Below are 18,964 nucleotides of genomic sequence, written 5' to 3'. Positions count from 1 at the left end.
GATAGAGCTGGGGAACGGGGTTCGAGTCTCGGCATGGACGCTCAACATCTTGTGATTCTGGGCAAATCACGTTATTTCCCCGAGCTTAACAAAGTGGATATATCCGTCTGTGACGCAACTGGTGCGCATTTAAAGCGCTCTGATACCTTTGGGTCGAGTTCCCGCAACATAAAACTCCCCCCAAAAAACAGGGCAGGAGCTGTGAAAAGAACATGTGAGGTAGACGCTTGACAAGAGCTGTGGATCAGATATGTGTGTGTAGATGGTGGGACCGGAACAATAGGACATTACTGTGGGGATCTCACACCCTGAGCTTTGGGGCAGGGACTCGGTGGCAGAGGTGTGGGTGGAAGGTGTGGGCGGGAGGGCTGGGTCATGAACAGTGGGAATGGGGCTGGGGAACAAGAGCTATGTGGCAGGTGGGAAGGGACAAGAACTGCCGGAAGTAGCGGTTGCCAGAAGCTGGGGTGAGAGTTGTAGGGCAGGCGATGTGGGCAGAAGATGCGAGGCAGGGGCATTTTATCGGGAGTCACCGTGGGGCAGGAGCCCTGGAACAGGAATTGTAGTACCGCAGCTTTCGATACGAGCTGATGGGTGACGGCTTTGGGTGCAGGACGTGGGGCTGGTGCCGTGGGTCGGTGCTCTCCGTGTGGCTGTAAGAAAGAAACTTTGGGACAGGCGTAGTGGGTCAGGAGACATGGAGCTGGGACTGAGTTACAGGAGTTGTGCAGCAGGTGTTAAGAGACAGGCGCGTCGAGAAATGTTGGCAGAGGGTGTGGTCCATGAGATGTGTGCAGGTGCCGTGGTGCAGAATATGCATGACAGGAGTCATGCGACAGGAACTGTGGGCACATACATCTGGGGCAGGAACCGTAGCACGGGAATCTATGCATGAGACGGTGAGTGACAGTGTCTGCACGAAGGGATCAGGAGCAATGAACGGGCCTGAACTTGTGAAAGGTAGCGCATTGAGTTGTATAACATTTATATAGCGCTTAATACGCCTCGGTGGGTGCTAAAGCACATGCCTGGGCGGGTAACCCGCTACACCGGTACACCCTATAGGTTGTGATTGGAACTGGTACTGGGAGGTATTAGAAGTAGGAGCCGTGGAGCCCGACGAGCTGGGGGCAGGAGATATGTGGCAAACGCTGGGAAGACATTTCCAACGAGAGCTGTGTGTTGGCGCTACATGAGAAGCGCTTGGTATTGGCGCTGGGCGGCAAGAGCTCTGTGTTGGCCACAATATCTGGAGCTGTGTGTAGGCGCTGGGCAATTTGCTAGCTGTGTGTTGACGCTGGGTGTCAAGAGATGTGTGTTGGCGACGAATGACAAGAGGTGTGTGATGCCGCTAGGTGACAAGAGTTGTGTGTTGGCGCTATTTGACAAGGGCTTTGTGTAGGCACTGGGTGAGAGAAGCTACGGGGCAGAAGCCGTGTTATGCGCTCGGCGGAGAGTACGGAGCCGACCGAGATTTGATTACGGCTTGACTCGCCGATAATAGGATTTCGAAGGCATTTAGACGATAAATTGTCATTGCCAGGTGCAGGCATTCCGAGGGAGTCCGATGGGGACCTTGAGCGGCGCGAATTATTGCGCTGCGCGTGTGAGCACGCGAAGGCAGAGCTGCCCCTGTAAATGCAAAGGAGGGAAACAGTGTGACACAACGCTGGGGGGGGGGGGGGCATGTTCTAGGACTGATAGAATGTTCCTTGAAGACATACACACGCGCTATATGTGCTGAGCGAACGCAGGGTGTCAGCTTGGTAGCAACCGAAATGACAGCTATGGCCTACCTCTTCTGAAGAGTGGGGCGCATTTCCTTCCTATGGAAAGGTGAACGCAACGTGCGCACACACACACTGACAGAAAGTAACTTCTGTGCGGACACACAAATACGCACAGGTACACACACCCACATATGCACTCGCAGACCAAGGCGTACACAGGCACTCGTAGACATTCACACAAAATATGCAAAGATACAATATGCATGTAGACTCAGACGTCTCTCACACGTTCACAGGCACACACGCACAAATACTCGCAAACGCACACACACACGCATAATTCTGCAAGACTTTGTAGCTGGGGAACCAGATTCTAGTCTCGGCGTCGGTTTTACATCCTGTGATTCTGGGAAAATCACTTAATCCTCCTCTGCCTACAACAAATTAATGTATCCTGGTGTAATCTGTTACTAGTGCTCATGTAAAGCACTCCAATATAATTTACAATTAACGATTAACAACACTCCAGTCCCTTCGTGTCTAGTACTCGCTACACAAAGCTGCAAAAAACTCTAATAATAATTTTGCACGAGAATTGTCTCACACACAGGCACACCAGCACTTTTGGGTTGCGGGGGAGAGGACCGGGGAAGTCCCGAGTATACTCCTGAAGGGGACCGCCAGAGGGCGCTGCTTTGACAGGTGCTGCCTTTGGCTGAACGAGACGGAATCACACCCAGAGGCAGGTGAGAGCCGCTGCTTCATAGGAAGAGGGGCGGATAACAAAACCGTTGTCGGAGTGGAGGGGATTTCCCATTATCACGGCGCGTGCGCAGGCTCTGGCAGCCTGACCTTGCTGTGGCGCCCTGACCTCGCCGTAGCCTAGGAGCTTCCAGTGAGATGTGCCTCGACGCAGGTGGTTTCGGGGAGAGGCGCCTCTGGGATGGATGAGGGTTTTCAGCGAGGTGCGCCTCACTGCAGGAGGTTTCAGAAAGAGGCACCTCACTACGGGGTTTTCAGAGAGAGGTACCTCACTAGAGGGGGTTTCAGGCTGTGCCTCACTGCTGGGGCAGGGGCAGTTCGGGGGATGCGCTTCCCTGTAAAGGCGTTCCAGAGAGATGTACCTCACTACAGAAGGTTTCAGAACCTTACTGCAGGGTGTATCAGAGAAATGTGCCTCACTGCTGGGGCGTGTGTGTGTGTGTGGGGGGGGGGGGGGTGTCAACAAGAGATTCGCCACACTGAAGGAGGGTTCCGGGAGCTGGGTCTCCGAGTAGCAGGCTTCAGAGAGAATGGGATCTCAGCAGGAACTTTCAGAATGACGTGCCTCACTTTTTGAGTGTTTGGGGGGGGGGGGGGGGGGATGGGCCGTGGTATTAGCAGTGCTTAATCTGAGCCGGTGGTTTCTATGTTAGGCACCAGCACTTATTTGTCAACACCGGTGCTTGTGACAGTCTGCCACAAGGTGGCGCTGTCTGGCTAATTTAGAGAGGACCACAACAGTTACTTATTAATGTAATATTTAAAAAAAATACTATTCCTGGTCGCCTAAGCCATTCTTATAGCTTTGGGAGCCTGAAATAGTCCGAATTGTCACACGTGTAAGAGCGTCATGATTAGTAGTTGCATTGTTACTATCATTAGCAGCATATCAGGCGCAATGTGTGACGCAAGCTGTGTTGGCCTTCTGACTGAGAGCCCTGGGTATTATGTTTTTTGTTTTTTTTTACAATTAAGCACTTGCCCAAATTAGAGGGATGCGTTTCCCCTAAAAAAAAAAGGGGGGGGGGAGGGGGCGCATTTCAGTAGGTGTCAGAGAGATGTACCTGCTCACAGCTGGGATATTGAGAGGCCGAACCCAGCGTGCACTGCCAGAAGGCAGCGAGGACTTAAGAGAAACGGGAAAGATGGAAGAGTTCAATGCGGGGGAGGGGGGAGCGCCCTTTTCAGAAGGTGTCCCCTCCAAAAGTTTTCAGTGGTGTGCCTGTTTAGCCGGGAGAACAGAGGGTGGGGGCCTTGCGGATCCAGTCACCAAGCCTGGTGGCCTTCGAGTGCCTGCTAACAACAACACGCCCTAGTCACGACAACCGAAACATCCACCACCACAAAGAAAGTACATCAGTGTGCTGTTCATGAAATTCAGTTCAGCCCCCCGTGTTTCATGAACATTAAAATCCATCAATGTAACTTCGATTACTTCAGTTGATGACGGTACTCATTTACAATCACAGTAAAGCGCTGAAATATCTTTCTGATACATGTTGTCAGTTCCCAGTTAAGTTCAGGGCCGATTCCAGGGCCACTTACTCGATCACCTACTCATCCTCCCTATAAAATAGGTAGGTGTAGGTGGTGAACGACCAAAATGCCACCTGGCCTCTACTGGGCCCTTGTTAAAATATGGGCCTCGCGTCACTTATTTCATCTGGGTCAAAAGCCACAATCTGGCCTGTCTGTGGAAGGAGCCTGTTGGTAGTTCCACAGACCACGCCCCAGAATTCCCGGGAGCCTGTAGATTGGTTACCAGGAGACAACGTGGTATAAATGACGCTGCAGCTAGTATATGTGGGGCGGCTCAATGCATTGAACGCTTGTCACAGAAACATGTGGGGGGTCACGTGTTACAATCTGTGGTGACTGAGTCAGCCGTCTATCCTCCAGGGGTCGGTAAAATATGGACCTTTCAATGCGGTACATGTTATTTGTAGCACTGAACATCAGCCACACGTTATGTACAGCGCTTACAATCACAGACGTGCGCTACATAAACATGTATTATTATGACGTAGCTGCTGCTGCCTTGGCCCGACCCACGACCCTTTGAATTAAGAAAGTGGCCTCGTGCGCCAGGGTCTCTGCGGACTCGGCCTTCCTTGTAGCTCCCGCTAGGGCGGCCTCGGCCATACAGCCGTCTCACCTCGAGCACGTATTGCGTTGCTTTGTTTCACTGCATGGCGTGCTGCTCTTTACATTGCATTAATATCCATATCTAGTTGTAAACGGGAGAAGGCGCTCTATAGATATCGGAAAGGTACAGTTTTATGTTGATTCTTTCACCTTGTAGTCGCTGCTTTGGTCAGATCAGCCTATGCACCATTGGGTAGTTACAGTGATGGTGAATATATGATTTATAATGATAAAAATATTTCAGGAACATCTATGTTCTTCGGTATGCCTACCTGTAATTCACTAGCTATCCATCCATCCATTGATACATCTATTCGTTCATTCATCCATCCATCATTCCATCAGTCCGTCCATCCATCCATACATCCCCCATACATCCAGCCAGCCATCATTCCATTCGTCCATCCATCCATCCATCCATCCATCCATCCTCATTACTTACATCACATCAAAAGGTCATTCCACAGTCGAATCCGACCTCTAAAATGTCCAGCAGCAAACAACTGCAGGCAGTTGAGAGGCCATCCAGTCGCTGTGGATACAGAGGAGACAGTCCTACAACGTGGAATGCCCGATCTACACCGATAAAGCTTTCACATTCAAGGCACTACACAACATAGGACCCACCCACCTGAACAGTTGCATCTCCTTCCTTCACACACCCAGACACCTCCGCTCTCAGGACTCCTGGACATCCCACACATGCACAGAACCAGATCAGGAGGACAGAAGTTCTCTTACTTCACTCGTAAAGCATGAAACGAGCTCCGACTCCACATCAGAGCCTTTTCATCTCTTCTTGAATCCTACGAGCTGAAGATCCGGCTTTTCAGCCTACCCTAGGCAGGGCTAGGCACACGCACCAGATCAGCAACAGTATACCCTCGAGAGTGATAGTGCGCTTTACAAATACACAGAACACAACACAACACAACCTAATGCAACGTAACCTATGACATAACACTGACACCATCAATCCCCAAACCTCTCCAATGTAGGAATACTCTGTAGGAAGATGCTAGGACCTTGGAATTATCCCCCCTACTGTTTTGGGGAATTCATTTTTATTTTCATGTCATATTTACCTATAACCTTATTTTCAATGTGCTTTTCTTTTCCTTAATATTCCTTTTTTTGCTTTACAGAATTTACCTTTGTTTATATCCGCTGTCTACGTCACCTCACCGTAGGGAGACAGTTTTCTACTTTTTCGCCCCTTACCCTTAACCCTGCTGCTTTTTGTACAATGCTCTGCCACCTTCGTTTCTGGGCCTATCCCACGTTGCAAAACTTTCAATTTTATGATTTCGGGTGGCAGGATACAAGGTCTCTTAAATGTAAACATGTGTTTGTTGCACGGATGTAATTTAGAGGCAGGGTGAAAGGGCCACAATATTACCTACATTCGGGTGGCAGGAGTCAGGGCACGAGTTGCCTTTCAAAAGGGGATAAACATTAAGAATATTTTGAATTTGGAAGGTGTGAGTCGCATTGGTATGTTATGGAACGGCGGTATACGTCAAAATGTTGCTAGTATATGTTGTTACAGGAGTAATACAAGCATGTTATTCTGAACACCCTGTTCTATATGGAAAAAGATTTCCACATCTCCCTATTGCACTTCAAGATGCCTTACCTTACTCTGAAGCTGTTGGACCTCAGGGTAGTGTATGTAGCAGAGGTAGTTATGAATCCCAGAGGTGTCTGCATTTAAAGGCCGTAAATGCTGTGCCTAGGGGTCAAAGGTGCCCTATGTAAAGTATTTCAGGCCTGGGTCAAGGGAATGAAGGCAAGGGAGGGAGGGTGTACAAGCAAGCTGTGAAGAGGCAAGCATTGCTGGGAAAGGTCTTTCTTGAAATGTTGGATGGAGGAGCCGGTCTCCGAACCCAGGGGAACTGGTTCCAAAGTGCTGGGCATCACTGGATATCTCTTGCCTTGTTGTCCTTTTCTGGTGTATTTTCTAGATGTGTAAACATTTGTTGCCTGGATTTAGGATATGAAGTTTAGCCAATGAAATTCTCACAGCGTTATAGTTATGTGATCATGTTTCCTGTGGTCCATAACAAGGTGGGTTGGAGTTGGGGGCAGAGAAGGGGAGCTCTGGGGACCAGCAGCTTATTTCTATCGTGAGTGTGTGCTGGCACTGGAGTTCAGATAGTGAATCAGAGGTTGGTGGCTTCAGATATTGGCGGCTGACTGTGTTTGTTCTTTCTGGGGAGGTTGATTTGGTCCTTGGTGGTTTGAGATGTTTCCTGCACATGATCTTTGAAGGACAGGCAACAATCCATGTTGAAGCTGAGTGACATTGTACAGTCTGTAAGGGATGAGCAATTCTCCACGGCCATTTAATTTAGCCAGATTTGGATTTGGGGCCGGAGCAAGCCAATAAGGATGCTCTTAGTATTTTGTGGTCTTCACTTCAGCCACACATCAGCCATCTACATCTGAATGGCTTTGAGACATGTTGCTAGTATATGAACGTCGTTGGACATAGACGCTTTGAAGTAAAGTTCAGTGTCCTCAGAATATTGGTGTTTGGAATTGTGATTGGCAGGATCCCCAGAGGTTCCAAATGAAGAGCCAATATCACTGGTGACATTGTTGAACCCTTGGGGGAAACCACAGGTCCCCAAAGATGGCTGCCTCGATATGGGCACAGAACTCAGTCTGGGCTAAATTTTGTTTTTTAAACTGTGAGACCAGTCGTATCTCGGTGTGAGTTTCAAATGATTAGACGGATCATACAGATTAGGAGTGTAATCGGTTTGTCCACCTGAAATCACTTCGCGTTAGCTCAAAACGTCATGAGTTTTGTATTCAAGGTGGGTTGAGTTGGCGTCAACACTCAACATTGTTTTTTCAAGGGGTTTTTAAACTCCAAGGTTGTCCTCTTAAACACATGAAAAATATTTTCAGAAGGCTGATACAGGAATTTAATCAGCACAAACTCAAAACTCCAAAATAAATGAATAATTCTAAACTTGAATTCTCCCCAAATTCTTGTGATTGGAGTCTTGTTGAGTTGATTGACCAGAGCGAAATAGCATACCAGGTTGATTTGTGATATCTTGATTATAATTCTGCTTGAGAATAGTTAACCATTTATTTATATTGTTGTGTTTAGTAACATCGTTGTTTTTCCATTTGCCTATAAGGCATCTTAAAATAGTCAGTAAGTTTGTTTAGCCGTTTCGATCTTTTTCTTTTTTGTTTTGTTCAGCCTTGCAGTTTAATTTTCTTTTTTCCCTGACGTCCCTTTATTCAATGTTTGTTACTTTCTTTTACTTACTTTTTGATTACTTTCGCTCTGACTCTTCCATAGTGTTTCCTTTGTGTGTCTTACTTTTTTTTCTACTTCCTTCCTTCCTTTACCCTCCTTCCCTCTCCGATTGCAAAATATTTCCGTAGCACAGAAATCAGGAACAAAGGCACACACATAAACGTGCATGCTCATCTTAAAAAGCACAGCTACTTTGCAAAAGCAGCCCAGAACCAACATAACTCACTCCTAGAGACAGAACTTGCACCAGCCCTAGTTTTACCATGAAAAGTCACATGTATGTGCCACAAGGTGACTGAAAACCTCTTCTCCACACCACTGAGTCAGGCTCAGAGTTGTGCTGTGCCTGTTGGAGATGTGAGAACTGATTTGTTGGCTCTAAAGACGGGCTGTAAATCGTACAGGGCTTGGCGTCAGCCCCATGGTTGACAAATTGAAACATTGCTGTCTCAAATCTGTTTGTATGACACAACTAATACTTCCTGGGTTCATTTGAGTTGACCAAACGGGGCTGTCACACCTGAAAACATAGAGCAATTAAAATAAAGATTTGTGTTTTTCTTTAGTTTTCTTTCTTTCTTTCTTTCTTTCTTTCCTTCTTTCTCTTTCTTTCTTTCTTTCTTTCTTTCTTTCTTTCTTTCTTTCTTTCTTTCTTTCTTTCTTTCTTTCTTTCTTTCTTTCTTTCTCTTTCTTTCTTTCTTTCTCTTTCTTTCTCTTACCTTCCTTCTGGCTTTCATTCTTTCTTTCTTACATTCCTCTTATCTTTCTATCTTTCTTTTTTTTCACATTATCCCACTTGCATAGACAAGTACACGTGTCAGGATTAGCTAGAATCACAAATTATTTTTAAATGCCCTGTACATTAGAATGCACTACAGCAAACCATACACCAGATCATAATAGAGCATTTATCCACGTGCTATAAGTGGCTACAAACTTTTTGAAATCTGCTACTACTCAAAACATGCATCAATTATGGCCCAAATGGTGAAAATAACTCTTGTATTATAATGTATACTTGATTGATTAAAAGTCATAAAAACCACTGTTACCCAGCAAGAGGGTGTCCTGGCTCTGACATGACTGCGCTGCACGATCTGTTCGGAAAGTAACAAATTAACACAACTTTCAGAATGGCTTTATGCAGAAACTTAATAAGAGTAAAGCAACATATGATCTGTTGACTGTGGTATCCACACTTACTTATAATACGTCACAAAGGATAGTAATGGCCTTAAATACATTGCATGGCCAGTGCAAGACCCACAAGTTTTAGTTTCTGACTCAAAAAGGCTTGTGTGAACTTAAAGTGAACGCAGGTGAGAAAGAGGGTGAGTTTGAGGGCAGAACACAAATTGCAGACCCTAAATCACAGGCTTCACATTTGCATATTTTTATGCCTGAAATTTCCATTTCGAATGTGGACAATCCACTGGCATGGCAGACTTTCCAGAGTCACAGAATTAGGGTTAAAGTGGAAAGAGGGGTGTCCACAGTGGAGCAGCAGGTTGGAGGCACACACAAAGATGGCCGACAACCACAAGGTGACACTTTTGTGAGAATTCACAAACTCCCCATGTTTTTTACACTTATTGGGGACATACTGTAGTGCCACAATGACAAGGGTTAACTGCAAACTGAGTGAGAAAAACACTCCTTAATGAAGTCATGTTTTGTGGATGGGTGGGAGATTTAGTTCATGATTAGGAGCAAGAGTGTCCCTCTCACAGAGGGCTTCTTCATCATGATGTTTGTAGATCACAAGCAAGCTTTTCAATCCGATATATAGGCCCTACGGGAAACCTTATTATCACGGGAAACACTATAAACAAAAATATCACAGCACTCAATAGAAGCCCAAAACAGCAAATCCATAGAGTAGGAATTCTTGTAGATGTTTTAAATATGTAGTTTATTGTAGACAGAAATCAGGTATCTGTGTATCATGTATTGAAAACAACCACGTTTGGAGGGAGTGATTGGCAGTCTCTAGCAAGCTAATCTATCCAGAGTGCATTCTGAAGTGTGTGTGTGGGGGGGAGTGGAAGGGAAGGGGAGAGCAGTGGGCACAGCTCTTTACAATTGAACAGGGGATCAGGCACCAGTGCATGTTGGCCCTCTTGAGTATTGGATGCAGTGACAATTCACAGTGACAGCCATTAGTGGACAATCTTGAGAGGTGGAAATTATAATAGACTTCTGAATGGTGGTATTTTTGTCAAGAGAAATATTTAACGTACAATATAACTCATGGCTTCTTTTAAATCTAAGCCTAACTTGTAGACCTGGCTGGACTTTCAAGGCCCCAAAGTATTTTCAACAGTTCCTTCAATGAGCTTGCCGTGGTCTCACTGACTTATAGTATATGCTGTTGGCAGTGATAACTGTTTGTCTTTAGATATTGTTTGGTTGGGAGCAAACAGTTATTTAATTTTAAGGAGTTTGTTCTCGAGCAATAATTCTGAGATTTCATTAGATCACATTTTGCTCTCTCTGGCCCGTCATTAACTGAATGCATTGCGTCTTTGTAGGTCTATCATTGCACCACTCGAGTGATCTGCCTATCATTTTCAGATATTAAAATTGACAGAAGTTGGTTTATCGTAGCCCGTGAAGCACCCATTGTCGTGCAGCCGGCAGGGGAAACCAAGGTTTAACAGTTGTGTTACCTCCACCCTAATATGAAATGTAGCTGGGCTACTTAAGAAATGTGATGGTGTCGAATTTGTTGATTGTCTGAAAGGACATGAGGTCAATTGTGAAACTAGGGCTTCGGAAGTTGTTACATTGAACATTTTGTTGTTCTTACTTTCTGACAATGATCAGATGTGGCCACTAGGAGAAATGCTGGTGCTATCAAGACAAACTTGAGTGTTGCCAGATTTGTTGCATACTTCCTCAGTGAGTGGTGGTGGTTGGGCAAACTCAGCTATTGAGAAATATCGCATTTGCTGAAGTTTTCCTTATCAATTGTTATATCCAGAGATTTTCTTGTAGGGTTGCAGATGACTTAAACCCAGAAAAAAAAGGAAAGAATTGAAAATAAGGAAACCAATTTTTGCACTGAAAAGCTTCAATTAATTTTAACCCTTTAAAATGCCCGGAATAGATATTCTTTTATGTGCTAGAAATTAACTAAATGCATTGCGGCTGATATAAACCTTAATACAGTTGTGTCAAAAGTATTTGAAAAGTGTATTCAGCATACAGTGTAACTACAAATTGGCAGATTTCTGAAAACGTACAGGAATATGAATCCCTTTGTTAAAGGAGAAAATAAATATGCGATTAACTATTGTGCAATGTCAGATATTTTAGTAGGAGTTAGAATGATATTCTTGATTTTGTTCTGATCAATCAAATTAATATTGATCATAATCCACTAGTAATATTTGAAGCTTTCAAACAGAAGTCTAAGTTTATGCTGTTCCTGGCAAGTGCTATGACCTTAGAAAGAAAAATGGCACTAGGTGCATAATGAATTAGGGAGTTTATTCTTGAGTGTTTTGACTCTAAAGGAATCAACTAAGAAGGCAGTACACAGAGTGCCAATGATAGGGGACACAAAGAAAAATAAACATGTTTATTCTAATTAGTTTCATGGAAAAAAACCTACTCAATGGCAAAGCAGCAAAGTGCTTCAATTATGAAATAGCTACAACTTCTATGAGGCGCATCTAGCTATTGGGAGGCTACTCAAGAACAAGAGATTAAAAAAACACAGTAACAGACATCTTAGTGGCGTGTCTTACAAGATGCTAAAGTACAGAAGAACTCATCGGGACTCTTGACGCTGATTTGTAGATGGTGTTAAAAAAACATACAAGCTATAATCCGGGTCCGGAAAATGCCTGGAAAGCATTATTTCAAATCATTTTGGAGCAGAGCCTAAGAATTACGCACTGACCGCAGTCACAGTTAATTCACTTCCTTCTGTTTCCGTAGCATATCTAGGACCATTCTATCAAACTTAGACAAGCCAAGATCCACAGCCGGATGGTGTTCCAAACTCATCTTTAAAAATTGATGTAAAGTGTGACCCCCTGCTGTAAAAATATTTAATGAGCCTGACGATAAGAGCTAAGTAAAGAGAATCCACAAACTTCCCAATATACACAAAAAGTAGGATAAAATGGCATCATGCCGGCTGACATTCTGAATGAACTGCAATGCAGAAATTATTTCCACTTCACTATAAATATGGGTTACAAAAAAGGCCTACTGCATTCCATACAGCTGCATTTAGTGATGGATACTTTACTGTTGATCAATGTGTCATTCTACGATATTTAGTAAGGTGGGCCAAAGGGAATACTGTAAGGGTTGGTATTGTTGCTCTGGGAATTGAAAAGCGCTTTACTAAGACGGATTGAACTATCTTGTGGGAAATACCTGATAGAGTGGATAGATCATGACTTGTTAGAGAGTGTTGTTTGTCTTGGCGCTGCCCCCAGAGTTTAGATGAGGCGCACAAGAGGTGGTTCTTTGACTGTTTGGTTTCTACCTGTAACGGCATGATACAGGGTTGTTTGTAAATCCAGTTATTACTTTCTCTTTTCTTTGGCTGATCTCCAATGTATCTCAAGAGTGACTGGATGGAAATACCACGCTACGTTTGTTGTCTGTCTGTTGGTTTTGGCTCTCAGACACCCATACTTGCTACTGGTGCTAAAATGAAGCACACCATAATTAACTTTTCAAAACCTCAAGCAATGTGCCTAAGTCTGTAGTGCCAAAACTTGAAATGACATTTGGATCCTGCGGAATCCATAAATTAATTAATATTGTTATTTTGGTGAAATTGTCTGCAGGTAACTTAGCAAGGGGCTTTCATATTGACATTCAGATCAGGCAAACTACAAATGCTTTGAATGGGAGACACATTATATTGCATAGTGTTGATATTATAAAACATAACCCCAGTCGCCTTGTTAATGTCTGAAATAAGACTGAAGGGCTGATATCGATATGCTAAATACATTAGTATTTCTAATTGGGTTATGGCTGCTTATAAATGTAAGCAGCGTTTGATTAACACTATTGCTAGAAAGTGAGTACCTATAGGTTAAATGATATTGGAGTTTGAATACTGCGGGTAAGAGATTCTCATTCTTTGTTGATATACTGAATAAAGATCCTATGTGACAAACTGAGTCATTAAAAAAAAGATTAAAGGGGTATTTGCTTGAAATATAATATCTTGCGGGTATCAGAGTGGACTGTGATGCTGCTATTCGATATGCGTTGGTATTAAATTGGTCTTCTTAAGCATTAAATTGCATTAGGGAATTTCTATGGTACTTCATACCCCCGATGACGTTGAAAAGCACTCTGGTTCTCAGTACGTGTCTGGGAGACCTTTGTGGAGTGCATGGTTGAAAATGTGTGGGTAGTAGTTTAACCTACATGGTACTCATTGTCTGAGGTGTGTTTGGATCACAGCCATGCTCCAGTCAATGTGTGAGGAACTTGTGACTGGTTCAGCATGAGTTGCTGTAGAAAACTGTGAGTATAGTTGCAGGTGAGCAATGTGAGTACTTAACGCCTTCTTTAGCAGTACACCATATGATAAAATTAAATGAATTAATATAACAATGTTTTAAGACTCATCTTAATTTAAGGTTGTTGTCAATTATTCGAATTGCAGAGCTTTACACTCTCAACTGAGAAGGGCCTTCATGCAGGGAAGGATATTTTGAAGGAAGGATTGGTCAGGAGTGGGTCAAACCTAGAATTTAGTATTCTGCGTTGCTGGTAAGTGCACAGTTTCTGTTGATGGAAGAGCCGCCCAGTCCTGTGTTTGGCTCGATCTGCAATTCACATTGCTTTAAATATGAAACATCTAGCCGCAGGCAACTAGTGTAAAAGTTGGAGGGCTGGTGAGATGTGGTTCTGGAAATGTATATTAAGAAGTTGTCTGACAGCTGTTTTCTGGATTTTCTGCAGTCTGCACAGCAGATAGAGAGGGGCTCTAAGTTCTAGTCCATTGGCATAGTTAAGTCAGAAAAGCACTCAAGTGATGGTGGCCTGTTCTCTTTCAAGGTTATTTAGGTAGTTGAATATTCAACCTAGGGATATAGAAAATCCCTTTTCCTTTGATAATCTGAATCAATTTGTGCTACACGGAGGATGTGAAGTCTAGAATCACTCTCAAATGCCTTACTTGTGTTGAAGGGTTGGGGGTTGGACCTAGCTCTTGTGGTCAGATGGCAGTGGGGAAACAGTTTTTTTTCCCTACATGTGAGTATTTCAGTTCTTTATTAGTTTAGTTGAAGGTTGTTAGTTAGCGTCCAATGGTCAACCATTTTAAGGCATTGGCTGATGGGACAGGAGTTGACATCTGCTGGATTTTTAAGGTTTATGTGTTGCATATCATTAGTGCACTGAAAGCTGTTGTGATTGGAGGACGAGAGTGTGCCGAGGAGAGGGCGGAAGTATTGGTTCAAGATTAGAAGGGAAGATGGAGGAACCTTGAGGCACACCACATGATGAAAGGAACAGCCACAAAGAGAATGTAGGAAGTGATATGATGAAGGATCTGCCACCGAGGAAAGATGCAATCTAGTGCAGAACAGAGAAAAGGAGTAGTAACAAAATTACCAATTTATTTGAGTCAGGGCGATTTTGATGCTGTCCTGTTTGTCAACCATGGTGGCATCTATGTCATGATCAGGATAATATAGCAGGATCACTCAGTAATAATCCATATGAAAAGAAGTGGCAAATTATGGCTCTGTTTGGCATGGCTGCTGTTAAGGCGAATGTTCTTCAATATGCATGCTGGGCATTAGAATGCAGGGGACGCCGCAGAGCCGGAAGCTATGATGAAGTTGAAAAAATCATTAGTAGAGAGGGGCTGAAGACAGCAACCTAAACTGTTGACTGGGAGAGAGGGCAAAAGTGAGGCTGCATTTATCAGATTATCCTCCTTGGTTTTGTGTCAAAAATGTTTTACAGTTCTTTGTCTTTCAAGATGAATTATGTTGCCCAGGAACTGCATAGTTCTTCAGAGCGAGTAACTCCAGTGGCACTCCTAGATTTCGAAGTTACACTAAGATTTTGTAAGGTTCCTTTGACCGGAAGACGGCTTCAGAGATACAACAAGAGTAATGGGGTCTTTGTTTTAACTTTTTGACAGGGTCTTCATATATTCTGGAGACTCTAGATTGAAAGCGTGTTGTTGTGGTTGCATCTTTTCTTCCAGTGGCTTTCCAGGAATATTTTTGTTTGTTTTTAGTGATTTTAAGTAAGTGTCAACTTGCATTTGACCATGTTGGGTGGTTGAGAAGATCTTTCATTGTATAAGATTGTCAAGGGCAGATGTCTGCCGTAAGTAGACTTTCTGGACTAAGGATTATTATTGTTGGGTTCTTACGTCATTAAGCAATACATTCATCTATATATTGAGATTGAAAGGTGGATAGTCCAAATTGTTACTTTCAAGGTCTACACATTTTTGGGGTATTTGGGGAGTATATTCATCAGTGACAGCAGAGCGGTGAGGTTGGAATAAATGACACGATGACCAGTCCAGGTGATTGGATGATTACTGGTTATGCTAAATCTATGGGAAGCGACCAAGTGCATTCCGAACTGTATGAGTAAGTCTGGAGAACAGTTAATATAGTTACGCCATTCAAGGTTAGAGAGAAGAGTTTAGTCTGGTGAAGTTCATATTTGTTTAATCAGGCACTGAAGGCTGCCAGGACGCAGCATGATATGTTTTAATGTCATTTTCAGAGAGAGAGAGTCCAGTAAGGCAACAGAAAGTATAAAATAGTGTATGGGCGATCTGTAAATCAGAACGAGCGAGGATTTGAAAATTAGTGATAGGGAGATTTGGGCAAGTTGACTTTTGTGTTGTGAAGCAGAGAAATCGTTTATGCTTTTGATGGGTAGAGACAGTGCTTGAGACGAGAGTAGACGCGGGTAGATGCTGTCTACCCACTATTGTCAGAGGGTAGACGGCGTCTGCCCTGCCAAGAGGTTGGGCCCCATAGAAATATGCTGACCTTGTCGCTCATGTGTAATTTTTTGACACCGGGATATTTTCAGCAGCACCAGCATGCTGACTGCTTTTGATTGGAGCAGCAAAGTGCAGGCGGGGAGAGGGCTTATCAGATTACAGATGTGCCCATAACAGAAGCCACATTTAAGGGGCCATCAGGCCTCTTTTTGTTGGCGTATCCTGGCTGGGAGCTACGGGCAGCCTCACACCTAGATGCAATCAAGGGGAAACAAAGGCTCACATCTTATAACTTCACTTAAGAGGGGAACAATCTATTACAAAGCAGGCATTATATCGTAGTGCCTTTACAACGCAGTCATTACTACGACTGCGACGTTAGCAGAAGTGCCATTACCACACAAGTCATTGCATATGGCCGCACAATGACAGCACGTGATTCACTGGCTGATGACCAGGGTAACTGGAAAAAACAGCTGCTGGAGGGGTCGTGTGAGGGAGGTTCCGTACTGGAATTATTATTGAGAGGCAGAGGAATCTCTGGGGCGGTTTGGGAAAATACAATCAGAAGAGTGGTGAGGCACGCACCATATGCGCCTGACGCCCCTCTGTGGGCAATCCCAGGGTTTGCCAAGATTGCGGAATCAATGTCGATCCGCAAATGGAAAATAGGAGGATGCCTGACGATGGGCGACCTATATCACAACAGGCAGTTTATCACAAGGGAAAATGCGGCGACCTCCTTTGATCTAGGTAGAGGACAGTATTTACAATATGCAAAGATCTCTCAGGTGGCCAACGAGATATGGCCAACATTCCCAGCGGAACCTCCTGTAACCAGAACTCTACAGGTGATGCTATATATTGTGCTAGGATGGCACATGATAACCCATCTGTACAAAGCGATTCGAGAAGACCTACCAAGGAAACCACTCCTCTTGCAGGCGAGATGGGAGGAAACGATGGGTGGACACATAACAGAGAAAGAATGGGGTAGAATACATGAAGGGGTAAAACAGGGGTGCTCAAATGCTCGTTTTAAATTACTACAATACAACTACATCCACCAAGCTTATCTAACTACGAAAATACTCATAAATATATATCCAGAGGGCTCCGGTGCGTGCCCCAGATGCCGCAAGCTAGAGGCGGAATTTTTACATGTGCTGTGGACATGTCCATCGGTAGTAACTTTCTGGGAAGAGGTGCTGCAGAAAATAAGAGCTGCCTCTGGATGGGAGGTCCCCAGAGAGGTGTGGACAGTAATACTGGGTCTCCTCCCAACACCAAAAAACAAGAAATTGAGGAGGAAATTTGTGATTCTGGGCTTAATAATAGCAAAGAGACGTATTGCAAATTGAGTGGCAAAAACCAAGGCCCCCGAAGTGCGAAAGTTGGTTGAAAGACATGTGTGAATGGGAAACGGTCGAGAGAATGAAATTAGTCAGGAGAGATGAAAAACTAGCAGATGACCTTCAAGCATGGACGGTAATGATAATGGACCTACAGCCCCCAATAGAAGCGAACTCACAGACTGGAACAATTACTTCACAGAACCCACAAGGCACGCAAATGTAGGATACATGAACTGAGGATACATTACTTAGATAGCAAAAGAAATGCAGATGTCCGACAAGGAGGGTTGGGGGAATTCAAGGGATAAGTAGGCATAAAAGTTAATACACAGGTACATCGACATTGAAGAGAGTTATCACTAAGTGGGAGAGTGATAAAGGATATAAAAGGCCACAATGTTAGTGAATTATGTTTTTGACCTGAAAGATACAAAAGTATGTATAATGACCAGTGGAGAATGTATCCATTGGAGGAACTATTGTACGGTCTCATGTGCGTCAATGATGTTGCATGTCATTTGTCGAAATGCCAATAAAGTTTACTTTAAAAAAAATAAACGCAAGTCATTGCAAGGATTTCTTTCGAGAATAGAGTGTTGGACTGGTGTTGGATTTTAAGTCCAACACCTTCCCTACTGATACACCGACTGGAGTTGGAATAGTAATTTAAACGATTCCAAAGTCCAGCGCTTCCTTAAAGCAAGTCGTTGTAATGACTTGCGTTGTAATGGAACTCGTGGTAACAACACAGTTGTGGTATTGACTGCGTTGTTAAGCCACGCGTAGTTTTGGCATGCGTGGTAACAGATGCTATTCCTTAAGTGAGAAATGCTTTTGACTGTGTTCAGTCCCTGTGTATAAGACATATGCAAACACTGTAAGAATGTCAGCTGTGTTGGTCTGTCCCAGTATTTTCACAAATAACAGTTTAAATACCATTACTTGGTTTTAATTTCTTTTTGAGTGCATTAGCACCACTCATCCCAATGCAGGGTGTCAGAGCACTTTACATCACACATACAGTTTATACATTGACAACAAATCATGTGGCTTATTTACAAGCCCATATCGCTGCCGGTGTGTCACCATTTATAAGACCACGTAAAGCAACCCTGCATGACTTTTCATGGCCTTGTAAATTTGTTTCCCTTTCGCGTATAACTGTGTGTGAAAGGGGTGTTCCATGGATGCTGCTGTGGGTGTTTCCACGAATCCAGATTCCAAAATTAAGGTGATGCAACGAGGAGAAATACTTTTATTTCTCCTCGTTTTCCTCATCTTTCTATGCTATTGTTTTTGTGCAGGAAGGTGTCCCTGCCTGCAAAAAAAACAATCATCCCCTCAGCGCAGGCACACATGCAAAATGAAGTAAGGGTGTCTGTGCAGGCGCACGACTGCTGTTTGTGCGCTGGCATAGGGGAGAAGCACAGGAATGTGCCATAACTTGAAGATACGGCTCATTCCTGCCCTTTTATTTTGATGCACGGCAGCACAGCAGGAAGGCTCGCTGCACTGCTGTGTGTCAAAATATTGTAAAGGAAGCCCCATATGTGTGTACATCAATATAAAGGATGTGTTACGCAAGACAGTGAGGGTAACAAGGTGTAGGATATATTTCATAGCTAACTGTGCTCAATTAGAAGAATTACAGTTTATGAACTGTAAGTAACAATAAGATTCCTTTCTTAAAAGCAGTAACTCACTTGCCCATTTACATGAAATACAA

The 18,964-nt window shown here is 43.9% G+C and overlaps 1 protein-coding gene across 10 annotated transcripts in view; it reads left to right on the top strand.

Annotated features, from left to right (window-relative positions):
* The window catches only part of NTRK2 (neurotrophic receptor tyrosine kinase 2), a 539,717-nt gene that overhangs the window by 3,487 nt on the left and 517,266 nt on the right, over nt 1–18,964 (top strand). The gene's annotated exons all lie outside the window — the stretch shown is intronic.

This window comes from Triturus cristatus, chromosome 2_1 (genome assembly GCF_964204655.1).
Source record: "Triturus cristatus chromosome 2_1, aTriCri1.1, whole genome shotgun sequence".
NCBI lineage: Eukaryota > Metazoa > Chordata > Amphibia > Caudata > Salamandridae > Triturus > Triturus cristatus.
This window is presented reverse-complemented; position numbering and strand designations above follow the sequence as displayed.